The sequence below is a fragment of the Cetorhinus maximus genome, chromosome 9 (assembly GCF_964194155.1).
Source record: "Cetorhinus maximus chromosome 9, sCetMax3.hap1.1, whole genome shotgun sequence".
In the NCBI taxonomy this organism is placed as follows: domain Eukaryota; kingdom Metazoa; phylum Chordata; class Chondrichthyes; order Lamniformes; family Cetorhinidae; genus Cetorhinus; species Cetorhinus maximus.
The window spans coordinates 31367141-31378881 of record NC_135887.1 but is presented as its reverse complement, the minus strand read 5'-3'; the positions used below and the strand labels follow the sequence as shown (position 1 = coordinate 31378881).

General features: G+C 45.2%; 1 long non-coding RNA gene across 2 annotated transcripts in view; it reads left to right on the top strand.

The window, feature by feature from the left end:
* Positions 1-680: 680 nt before the first annotated feature.
* LOC144684179 (uncharacterized) overlaps positions 681-11741 on the top strand; it is a 36303-nt gene continuing 25242 nt past the window's right edge. The window contains exons 1-4 of one of the 2 annotated variants that reach the window (XR_013577431.1): positions 681-814; positions 1096-1153; positions 3241-3329; positions 4342-4489. This is a non-coding gene — a long non-coding RNA (uncharacterized LOC144684179). Of the gene's footprint in view, positions 815-1095; positions 1154-3240; positions 3330-4341; positions 4490-11741 lie in introns of those variants that run through there. The other variant, XR_013577432.1, reaches the window with a different exon arrangement.

Sequence of the window (11741 nt, the reverse complement as noted above, 5' to 3'; positions counted from 1 at the left end):
TGAAGAGCAGGGCAGCTGAATAGCTCCTAGCCTGAAAGGAACAAGACCTAAAAGCTCTTTCTCCTGTGTGGGAAAGATTCCAGTAATTCCACAATAATAGCTAGCTGTTTTTTCTCCTCATATCTCCATAACCTGCTCTCTGTCTGTAAAAAGGAAAAGTGGAAAACCACTGTTAGAGACATTGAAAGGCAAGTGCTCAACCAGTGAGCTAAAGGCTGAAAGTGCTGGAAGACCACCTCGTGTCATCAACAAGAACTGAAAGGAATTTGGAAGACATCTGTCAAAATCAACCCATCGACTGCTCTACTCCAGAATGTTGCTATTGAACTGTTTAACCTCACCTTAAAATCCATATTTTGTGTGTCTTATGTGTCATGCATGCGTATGTGTGTATAGGGATTTAAAAAGGGGTAGAGTTTAGGTTGTAGTGTTAGAAGTTAGCAGTTCGTATTTCTTTCTTTTGCCGCTGGTTAACAACAGTTTGTTCAATAAACAGTTATTTACTTATTAAGTTTACAAACCTGGTGCTCGTATTCTGTTAACCTAAATTAAACAATTAGGTAGAATTGGGGCAATCTGGTGGATTGATCAAACTTTTCACATTTGTCGTGGCTCGGGGAGCAGCGGGGCTTGATATTACAGCGCACTATCCCCAGTGAGTCGTGACAGCTGTCAGTGCAGTAACCAATTTTTTACTCAGGCAGTCTTAGCAGTTTGTCGCTCCCTTTGTTGTGAGTTTCCTGTGTTTTTCTGCTTTAGGCTGGCCCACAGGCAATCACGGGCCTTCTATGCTTAAACTTTTTAAACTTTCAAAGTAGGAGAATTTCTTTTCTGGATGATTCTTTCCTTCATTTTCTTACCTCTGCGGGTCCTGTTTGTTTTTAACTCTGAGCTTTGGGAGACTGCTCAGCCATTCAGCGATCAGCTTTTTTCTTTAAACTTAAAGCTACAGCACTTTTTGCCTGTCCTTTGTTTTTGTTTTGGTGACTTTATTTTAGCAGCTTCTTCTTTATTCTGCAGCTTTTCTTCTTAAGCTTTTATCTCTGTCAGCCAATTTTTACAGGTTTTTTTTTAAGCTTTGTTTTTTACTTGCAGTTCTTTTTCAGCTGCCCTTTGGGTGCTGAGCCCTTGGGACTGCCACCTATTCTATAATGTAAGTACAGCTACTTTTTTGTACTTTTGCTCACCATCTCATAAAATCTGTCACTCAGGTTCTTATAATTTTCTGGAATGGACTTCCATTCACACTGGTAGATTCCTCACTTCCAGTCTGTAGTGAAGCTCCTTCGACTTTCTCTTCAAGTTTTCCCCTTAGGTGCACGTCTCTCTAGTTAGGCTTCACTTGCTTGTAGTTTTCATACCTCGGGATGCTGTTCTGGGATCATGCATTTAGCTACCACCTTTCATATCGCTGCGGATCACCACATCAGATTATTATACTATCTCTGATGTGATATCTTCTAGAAGTGACCACCACTGCCAACCATGTTTTACCATGCTGATAGCACTGATATCTCATTGCTGCCAACCATGTTGTAATATGGTACACTGTGGTGTCACAATGATGAGATCCTGAGACTTATATACTTAAACATGAACCCTTTATTGTTAATCTTTAACTATTTGCAAATTCCAGGTTGCTGTCATGCATGGTGCTGTTACCTCCATGCAGGCTGGTTCCAGAATGTTCTCTCTAGACTGTTCTCTCAGTCTATTACCATGTGATTCTAAGCATTATACCATGGGCGGTGCTACTTTCCAGTCCCACATTAACCCTTGCTCTGATGAGCACCTTTACGTTACAATGGCATGCAGGCACATACAAGATCATCCAGCAGTTACCAGCAGAGCCGCCAAGGAAGCAGTTTCAAAATTGCTTTAATCTGTCCCACTGGATCATCTGGATTCATATTTCAAGTGAGGAAGTCAGTGAGAGAATCAAATAAACGGATGTGATCCTGCACAATCCTGTACCTCAACTTCCTTTTTGTTCAAGGCCTAGTGACCTCTTGACTTCCCTCATTTATGCCTTGCTGCTGAAACTTTGGTTTCACCACTACTATCTAGTTTTTTGTGTTTCAGGTGTAAAGAGCTTGGGCTTGATGCATAGAATTACATAAAAGTACATAGAATTTACAGCATGGAAACAGGCCATTTGCCTGTTTTTACAAGTCGCTTCCTCCTTACTTCATCCAACCCTGTCAACATATCCATCTATTCCTTTCTCCCTCCTGTGCTTATCCAGCTTCCCCTTAAATGCAGTTATGTTACTTACCTCAACCGCTCCATGTGCAGACATTTCCAGCTTCTTACCTTTCTCTGAGTATAGAAGTTTATCCTGAATTCCTTGTTGAATTAATTGGCAACTACCTTAGAGCCCCATTTATGGTTCCTGCTCTGTGCTGATCTGACTAACCTCGGCCAAATCAGTTGAAGGGTCATGAGGACTCGAAACGTCAACTCTTTTCTTCTCCGCCGATGCTGCCAGACCTGCTGAGTTTTTCCAGGTAATTCTCTTTCTGTTCAGTATCCTCCATTTTGGGAGTGGTGGAGGAGGGGTGGCAATCAGTCAGCTAAGGGTTCCTGAACATTATCCAGTGTGTGTGGTTTGGGCTCAGCTATGATGCTCCCCAGAGTAAATCACCAAATATCCAGCTCACACAGGAATAATAGATTAAGCAAAAGACTGGGGATTGAGAGTAGGACCGTTCTGTTCCTCATGATTCGTCTATTAAATGAATAAACTCCAAGAACCACCAAGTGGCGTGACCCAGTCCTATTTTAGGGAAAGATTTTAACTGGGTGAATGTTTAAAATATTGGAGCTGCAACCAAGATAAAAATTGAAGCAATTAATATAAATCCCAATTTCATTTAACATCCTTTTATTTTCTACCTATATCTTCTGGCTTTTTTCAAGTAATTTCACTTAAATTAAAGCTCAGGTTAAATTGCTGTTGGTGGGTGTTGCTCACTAATTATTCAGCTCCAACACCAGTTAATTAACTGGACCAGTTTCAGAATGTCACACTTTAATTGGATAAATTAAATCTGCTCGTATCCATTTGTCATTTCTTTTATGCTTTATCCAAGGAGTTTAATTTCTGGATGGATTTAACATTCTTGTCACTGGACCCACCTGAAAGTTAGACTCCAGCTAAATTAGCATTTTGTTTTTCAAGATCACGGGTTGGGGAAATGACCTTCTAATGACTTCAACTTTAAATTATTTCTGAAACAGACACCAACGTGAAGGATTTTTGTACAGCTGAGGAGAACTGGAGGTGCTTTTCTCTTCCCTTAGTTGTTGCACTGTTGAAAAGGCAAAAGGTTCGTACAATTTGAACCAATGTTTATCAATCGCTCATACTGTCAACTCAGTGACAGCTCTCTGTCAACTCTGTTAATGACAACAGCCTAGCTGATCTCAGCGATGAACATTTAATGTATTTTTATTACTTTAAAAGAGATATTAGCTGATCTAAAAAACATTGGCTAGTGTCTTCATTCAAATAATAATTGACCTGCATCTAATGGCAAAGGCATGATGGACTGAATGGCCTCTTTCTCCAGGTGCTGTATCATTTTATGATAATGGTAAGACACATAAGTACAATTTTAACCTAACTCATCAGGTGGGAAATCCATGGGATCAAGGGAATGCTGAATTTACACCCTTCCCAATATTATTTGTTGACTTCAATGGAGAGTAAAATCAGGCAGGTGTTAAAGCAATGTTTCAACCAATCCTACCAGTTTCTTGGTAGGTTAAAATTGGCAACATTGGACAAAATCAGTTTTCTGCCCGATTCACATGGGTTTCAACCCAGAAAGATGGAAATTACCCTCCCACAGTTCTTGTTCATTATCTACACCGCTTGGTGCGAGTGGTTAGTAATGTCCTTAAATACCAAGAGGACAACCAGTTGTACACTGGTGTTACAATTCACTTCTTCAATATCATGAATGCTTTTACTTTACAAGTTCAGTCGCCTACTTGTGCCCCCTTTCTGGACCCTTGACCATTGGAGACAGTGAGCTGAATTTTGTTTGGTACAGGCTTAGTGATCCATCACAAGGATCTGTCCTTTAAAGGTAAGTTGACCTTTACATTGGCCATTCTTTTGTATTTGTTCACATTTATTACAGTGCTATTCCAATGGAGAAGGCACCATAATGTGGTGAAAAATGTTACTAAATGTACTGTCAGCCTCTGCTGTCATCTTTTCTACTGTGATTTAAATGCCTCTAGCTGATTAAAAAAAGTTGATTATGACACTTAAAAAAATCTACCTACACTTGAAAAAAATCTAACCATCTGCTCCCCTACATTGATTGACAGGCACTCTGCTTTGAAATTGAAATGAACACCTGCTACTTTTTTCTTCCCAGAGTGCAGTCTTTTATTTGGAGAGCTGTGCCCATTATTAATGTTAGACTGAGTTTCAAGAGCTAATGTGTTTTAGCACAGTACCTGCTCCATCCATCTGAGAATGAATGACAGTTTCACAAAGTTGTAATAGATTGTACCTTCGATGTGGTTTCTGGTTTGTTGACACAAGCTAATAAGATTATAAATAGTACAAGGTTTTTTTACATGGCAGAATGTAATTTTTCTCAGAATCAACGATATGGAGGCTATTAATATTTGGTGAAAGGTTCATTTTCCCCAAGAAATGTGAAATATTTTTCACTGATTTTGCTTGGAATCTGAGGACTGTACATAGTGCATGGTGGGTAAGTGGCTATGTAGTATACATGGGGGGGCGCTTAGAGGTGGAATGGGTGGTTTGAGGGGACACAGGTTGGCGTGTAGAAAGTGGGGAGTGAGGGAGGTAAGGAGTGAGGTTTAGGGGCCTTTAAAGACTGTTGGGAGCTGGAATACTGTGCTGGAGACCGAGCGGGGCCTTCTAACTAGCCCGCCTCCACCCACACTCCTCACACACTCCAATGCAGCTTGCTAACTGCACTATGAACCCAACCCCAGTGGTCAAAAGACAAAAGTGAGGTCTGAAGTCACACATAGGTCGGATGTGCAGATTGTGAGCCACCAAAGTACGCAGGTGGTGTTTTCCTGAACCCAGAGGGAGATTCAGCCCAGTTTGTTTATATCCATTCTGCCGCATCCTTTCATTATTCCTAACAAATCACTCCAAAATCTCCTCCATTCTCATGAAAACAGCAGCAATTTTTCAGGCTTCTCTTCATATTTGTATTTCCTCATACCTGACACTATCTTGGTGAATCCAGACTGTAGTCTCTCTACCTTGCCTCATCACTTTACCAGTATTGTGGATTACAAAACTATACACAGCACAGCAAATGTGGCAGCTTTATTTCAGTTGGTAGCATTCTTTCTTTTGGATTTAAGGTCCTGTTCCATGGACTTCAGCACAAAATCTATATTGATTCTGGAGTGCTGCACAGCTTTTAGATTAAATATTAATCCAAGACCCTCTCAGGTGTTTGTAAAAGATAGCACAGCATCCATAGCAGAGTAGGGGAGCTCAGCCTGGTTTTCTGGTCAATATTTATCCTTCAGCCAAAATCACTAAAAGAAATATAATATCTGGTAATTCATTTCATGCTGTTCGTGAGGCCTTGCTGTGCACAAATCGACTGCCAACTGTTTTACACTTCAAAAATTACTTCATTGGCTGTAAAATGTTTCTGGATGTTGAGAATAGCATTTTATTAATTCATGTCTTTTTCTTTATCTGTGGTCTTATTGAGATTCTATACAAATTGAACATTACAAAGCAACTTTTAGGTTCTCTTCTCATAAAGCCCAATATTCCATTAGCTTTTTATGGCCTTGTCCACTTGCGATGCTGGTTTTAATTTCTGGTGAATTGGAATCCAAGTCCCACAATGCACAACCTTTCCTCAACTATGTATTTTTTTTAACCAAAATGTCCGCCCCCCCACCTCACAGTTCTTGATTAGTCTTCAGAATAATTTAAAGCGTCCCCTATTTCAGTCTCATCTGCAAGTTTAGCCTTCACTCCCTGCACTGTCTTTATCTAGATCATTGAAAATAGTAAAAGTAAACAGTCTCAGAACAGAACTAAAACATGGCACAATTACCCACCTCCAATCACTCTGAAGAACTCCCTTAATTTCTACTCCCTTCTAAACTGTTTTACTTTAAAACTCTTTCCCTGGTCTATCCATTCTCTGTGCACGTGTTTATTTCTGCTATATTATCTTTTTAATATTCTTTTATGGGATGTGGGCATCACTGGCAAGGCCAGTGTTTGTTACCCATCCTTAGTTGCTACAACTGAGTGGCTTGCCGGGCTATTTCAGAGGGCTTAAGAGTCAAAGACATTACTGTGGATCTGGAATCACATGTAGGCCAGACCGGGTAAATACAGCAGATTTCCTTCCCTAAAGGGCATTAGAAACCCTTCCTTTGACAGAATGAATGCGTCATCCCATCCATCCTTCCGGATTGGTCAGGGAAACTGGAGGCTGGGTAATAATGCCACGTTTTAGTGAAAGAGCCCAGACGTAGCCTGCCAATTAGTCAAACCAATAAATGGTCCCACTAGCGAGGATTAAGACCAAAAACTCTGCCCAGTCTGTGTATATGGTCTTAGTCTCATACAACAAATGGAGAATGTTGTGAATCATAATCTGGTGTTAGGAATCAAACTTGTGACACTGCTTCTCAACCTCAGCCATTTTCATGTTTTCACACTTAAGCCGGAATTTTCCTTTCCTATTTGCAGCACACTGTTGGGGGGTTGCGGGGGGGGTGGAATTCAGAGAGAGGGAGAGAAATCAGTTTCACGCTGGCATGAAATCACAGCAGGGTCACCTGATTGTTTCTGTCATGGCGAAGTGCGAATCCCGTTGGAGGCCAGCGTGAAACCCATTTGCTAATGGGATGCAAAGTAAGGCCCAACCAGGATTGTCCGCTCCACACCCGATTTACCATTATGTCGACGGAAAAACATTCGCTAGTCCAGAACACGTCTGGACAAGTGTGACTTGCAAAAGAGGGGAGTTAGCTTTAGGCCTTGCTCAGATCACGGACATCCGAGGAGAAGATGCTGGAGGCCTACAGCTCCGGACCCTGGAGGAACATGTGCATCAAATGGTGGGTGGATCCTCTGCCACGAAACAGTTCTCGGAAGGTGGGAGGTGTTCACCCAGCAGCTTCAACTTCGCTGAGGCTTCGGATCTTCATGGACCTGCTTTGGACCTGCTTCGGCACTTTAGGAACTTCAGCAGGGGCTCGCACCATCTTCCAGGGACTTTGCCATGGGCAGGTACAGATGAGTGGCAAAAGGTGGGTGGTCAGGGAGAGGGAGGTCCACATGTGAATGGGAGAGGAAGGTGTATGGGGGAGGGTGAGGTTCGGGTTGCGGGGGTGGCGGGCCATGTATTAGGGAGGTGGGAGTGAAGTTGGGAGGGTGGGGGCAAAGGTGTTGGGGCAGGTGAAGTTGGGAGATGGGGGGTCCTGAAGGTGTTAGGGGATGAAGTTGGGATGGGGGTTGGTGAAGGTGTTTGAGGGTTGAAGTTGGGGGGGCAAAGGTGTTACGGGGAGGAAGGTGTACAAAGTGGGGAAGGTGTAAGGGGGGTGGTGGAATGTCCAGGTAAACATGCAAGGGTCTATGGAGTCAATGTGAGCCTCCTGGGGAGCAAACTGAGGGTGGGCATAGTAGGATGGAATGATGAGTGTGAGAGGGCACAGAGCGAGCCAGTAGGGTGGGAGGGTGAGGGTGCGTTGGTAACGGTTAAAGGGGTGGCAAGGGTGGTTGGTGGGGACACAGAGGCAGAATCGGACCCTAGGGGTGGAAAGAAGGAAGTCAGAGCGATCAACTTGGGTGGGGGTGGGATTGTCACAAAGGCAGGGAACATGCATGTTCACCTGGACATTCCTGAAGAGGAAGGGTTCAGGCTGTAGGGTAATGGTGGAGAGGTGGAAGGTGATTCCAGTGGGGTCCACTGTGATGGGAAATGGCATGGGTGACTGGGAGAGGGGAAAGGAATGGGGAGCTTATCAGAAACTTAACGACTACCATGTCACACAGATCAATAGTGAGTGAAGCCTCTTGTTGGATGGGCATAGGTGCAGCATGGGAGTGTGATCAGTGGGTGGGCGGAGATGCAGGTCAGTTCAGATGGACAACTGGAAGAGAACCCCAGCAAGCAGCATTGCAAATGCTCAGGACAGTGAGATGAGTGTGATGGACGAAGGCTCTACATCGTGGGTGTATGCTTACACAAGGCTCCAAAAGGCCTTGCCACACACACACTTCTCCATCCAGACTCACTCCTGGTCTGGCTGTGTGCAGCTGAACTTCTAGTGGTGAGGGGGATGCAAGGGGAGGACTCGTGAAGCCTGTAAATGAATCTGAAAGACACATTACACATTATTCGGTGAAAGTGAATATATTTCCAAAGTATAAAGTGACAAAATGTGTTCACCTGTGCAACCGCTTGAAATCAAAATCTCTTGACTTTTCTAGGCCTACCACTTCTTCCAGGTGCTGCCCTGACATCTGCCACAGGGCTGTCTCCAACCCTCCTGCGGATGTCAGGGCAGCACCTAGAAGAAGTGATAGGCCCTGTTGCCTCTGATGACTTCAGTGGGTCCTTTGGAGAGCCGAGAGCTAGCAGATCCCGGCTTGCTTTGGCTGTCCTCCTGTGGGCCAGCTCTGCGGTGACAGAGGGCGAAGTTGAGGGGGGCACAGGCAAAGGGGGCTCGGAAGGAGCGGACATCCTCTGAGATTCCTGAGTGGGCCCAGGGGTGTCCAGCTGCTGCTCCTCCTGCCTTCGGGAGCCCGAGGGCCCCAGACTGACTCCTTGAGGGGAAAGGGCACCTGAAGTGCAGGTCTCCGCACCCTGCTGGACCATGTCTCCATGGCATCTGCTATCCTTCCTATGGAGGCCTCCATGCGTGCACATGTGGGCACCACTTCATCAGAGAGCAGGCAGACACACTCCTCTGAGCCGCGTGCTGCTCTGTTGAGGGCTTCCAACAGCTCTGCGTGATTTTCCCCGCCTCCTGCTGACTCTCCACAATGAGTAGGAAGGTCGAATCCAGAAGCTCGTCATCTCATAGGTGCCTCTTCCCCAGCAGTGCTCCAAATGTCAGGGAGCTCAGCAGAACCTGCCTCCTCCAGTTATGGACATTTGTCCTTGCAGCAACCACCAGATTGTGAACCCTAGCCTGCTCTAGATCTAGCTTCCACCAAGGTATGTGTCTCTGTGTTGGTGGAGGGTGTGGGTAAGCGCTGTGACGGGTCTTCCAGGCTGCTTATTTCCAGCTCTTCAATGGAGGACGTGTCCTCTTGGCTGGAGTTGAGGACCTGGATGGAGCTGAGGGACTGACTGGCTGAGGGTGTCGATCGCTTGGCAGAGCTCCCTGTGAACCAAAGTAGAGATAATTAGTGCATGGCTGCAGAGTTAAAATCAGGAGAAAGAGCACTCACATTTGCACTGAGAGAGGGATGAAGTGGTGCAGGATCCTCACGTGGGTATTTGCCAAGGAATTATCGTCACTGCAGGCACGGTCCACATCCTCACCAGTCAGTACGATGGCAGACTCCTCAAAGTGAGTGAAGGGCCGAATATCGGCCACTCCACTGCCAGTCTGGGATGTCTCCCTCATGTTGTGAGCCAGCTTCTCCTGCATGGAAACAGATGGAGAGAGTGTGAGTAAGACACATGATACTGAGTGGAAAGTTTCTGTAGTGAGCAGAGCCATGGACGGGATAAGAAGCAAGATCCAGAGGATATGAGCCTGATGGAGATGTGAGGGTGTGGGTGAGGGTTAGTGATGTTGTCCCTTGAGGTGTGAGGTCCCTGTGGATGTGTGCTGGGTTTGGGAGTGTGTGTGGAGAGTGAGGAGGTGGTTGACTTACCCTGGCAGAATGGATGAGATCATTCAGCCTCTTCCTTCACTGAATGTCTGGCCTCCTCTCTGCTCCGTTGGCACTGACCGCCGCTGCCACTACTTCCCAGGCCAGACCGGTTACTCTGGGGGACCTTCTGAGGCCCGAGCGAGGGTAGAGGACATTGCGGTGGGCCTCAATGCCGCGCAAAAGGTGCTCCATGAGGTGCACTACATTTGAAGGCTGCCGTCTCCCTGGCTTTCAGGGCCGCCTGTCACCTGGAGCAGTCCGGGTCTGTAGACATGAAGTAGGCTGCATCCTGGTGCGCTTTACATATGGCGCCCAGAGCGAGGAAGCATTGAGGTCACGGTGTGGTGGGCAAATCCGAGCCCACACACCAGCGATCCGGCATGTTTCCCGTACATGTATTATTAATGAAGCGGGATGCAGCGGGAAACGGACAATACAGCGCAAAAACCAACCATTGCGGCTAGTGGGAAAAACATCTTTTTTTCACACCCGCCACTGCACTTCGTGCAGTTCAGGGTAAATTCTTCCCTTAGTCTCTTACACTTTCAGCCTCATCCAACCTCTCCAATCAGGTCCAGTCTCCATCCCAGACTCTGATTCTCCAAAACCCAAGCTCTCAATGCCCTACTGGCAGACTCCCAATCCCTTACAGCCAGCATCACAGTACCATTCATCCAGGCACTCACTAACCAGCTCTCACTGTAACATTCAGTAGCTCTCACCCTGACTTCTATTGTGTTTTGAATGGTTAGTGCACTAGTTTTGGGGCTGTCAGACTTAAGGCAGCAAAGGCAGATTATACTGAGGAATTGCAGTGGTGAGAGACAGACTGATTTGATGTATATAAGGATGTGGAAGGTAAATTACGACTAAAGGAGGTGTGTTGCAATGAACGTAGAACCATCAGAAAGAGAACAGGGAGTTTGAGAGTTTATTTAGTGAGGGAACTAGGGGACAATTTCTTCCAGTGACACGTTCCACCTAGCTATTCTAACATCTCGGAGAAGGTAGGCAACAATCCAACTTTAAGGAAACCCACATGTGTGTATAGCAGCTGCTGGAGATTAATCAGCTTATACCATGCCAAGACAGAGAACTGGTAATCTTTATAGCACACACCTGGGCAGGGACACCCTCCTCACTGGAGCATTAACTTGCAAGTTTTTCTGAAACTGAGCTGGAAAACTCTCAATCACCAGTGAAAGTTCCACCCTCCCGCTGAGCCAGGCTGGCTAGTCAACAGGCATTCTCCTGAAGTTGATATAATTCGACTCCCAACAACTGATTCAATATTACTGGTAAAAATGTATCATGTGAGAGTAATGGCTTCCCATTGGCCCATTCAGAGAACCATAGTCTGGTGCAGCCTGAGGAAAGACCAAGACTCAATCCCCAATCTAATGTTAACTAGTCCCAGGCAGCTGTTGTGCTGGCTACATCTGGCCTCAGAGTCGGGTGGGATCTACTCAAGAAGAAAAGCAACAAACCAACCTTTAAAAGCATTAAAAACATTTACAACTCATACAAAGTTGGTGTAAAAAACAATGGTTGAAATAAGGCAAAAGGTAATGATCCCTATTGGAATTTGCATTTGCTTATCCATATTGGTTATTTTTTTTTTACTGTGTTGGTTTTTGAGAAGGGCTGAAACTCTCCTCCCCATTGATCCATTTTGAAAAAAGCAATGATGCTTCCATCAGACATTGATCTGCTTGGCATTCAGGAACACACAAGAACACCTGTTTCCCAGTGGCACATGTGCCAGCAGCTTCCCCTGGCATTTGTGAATGGAAAGAGTAGAGGGGCATGATGTCAATCCAGGAACAACTTTGCCTGTTGACCTCTGTTCAGCGTCTTCCCCAAC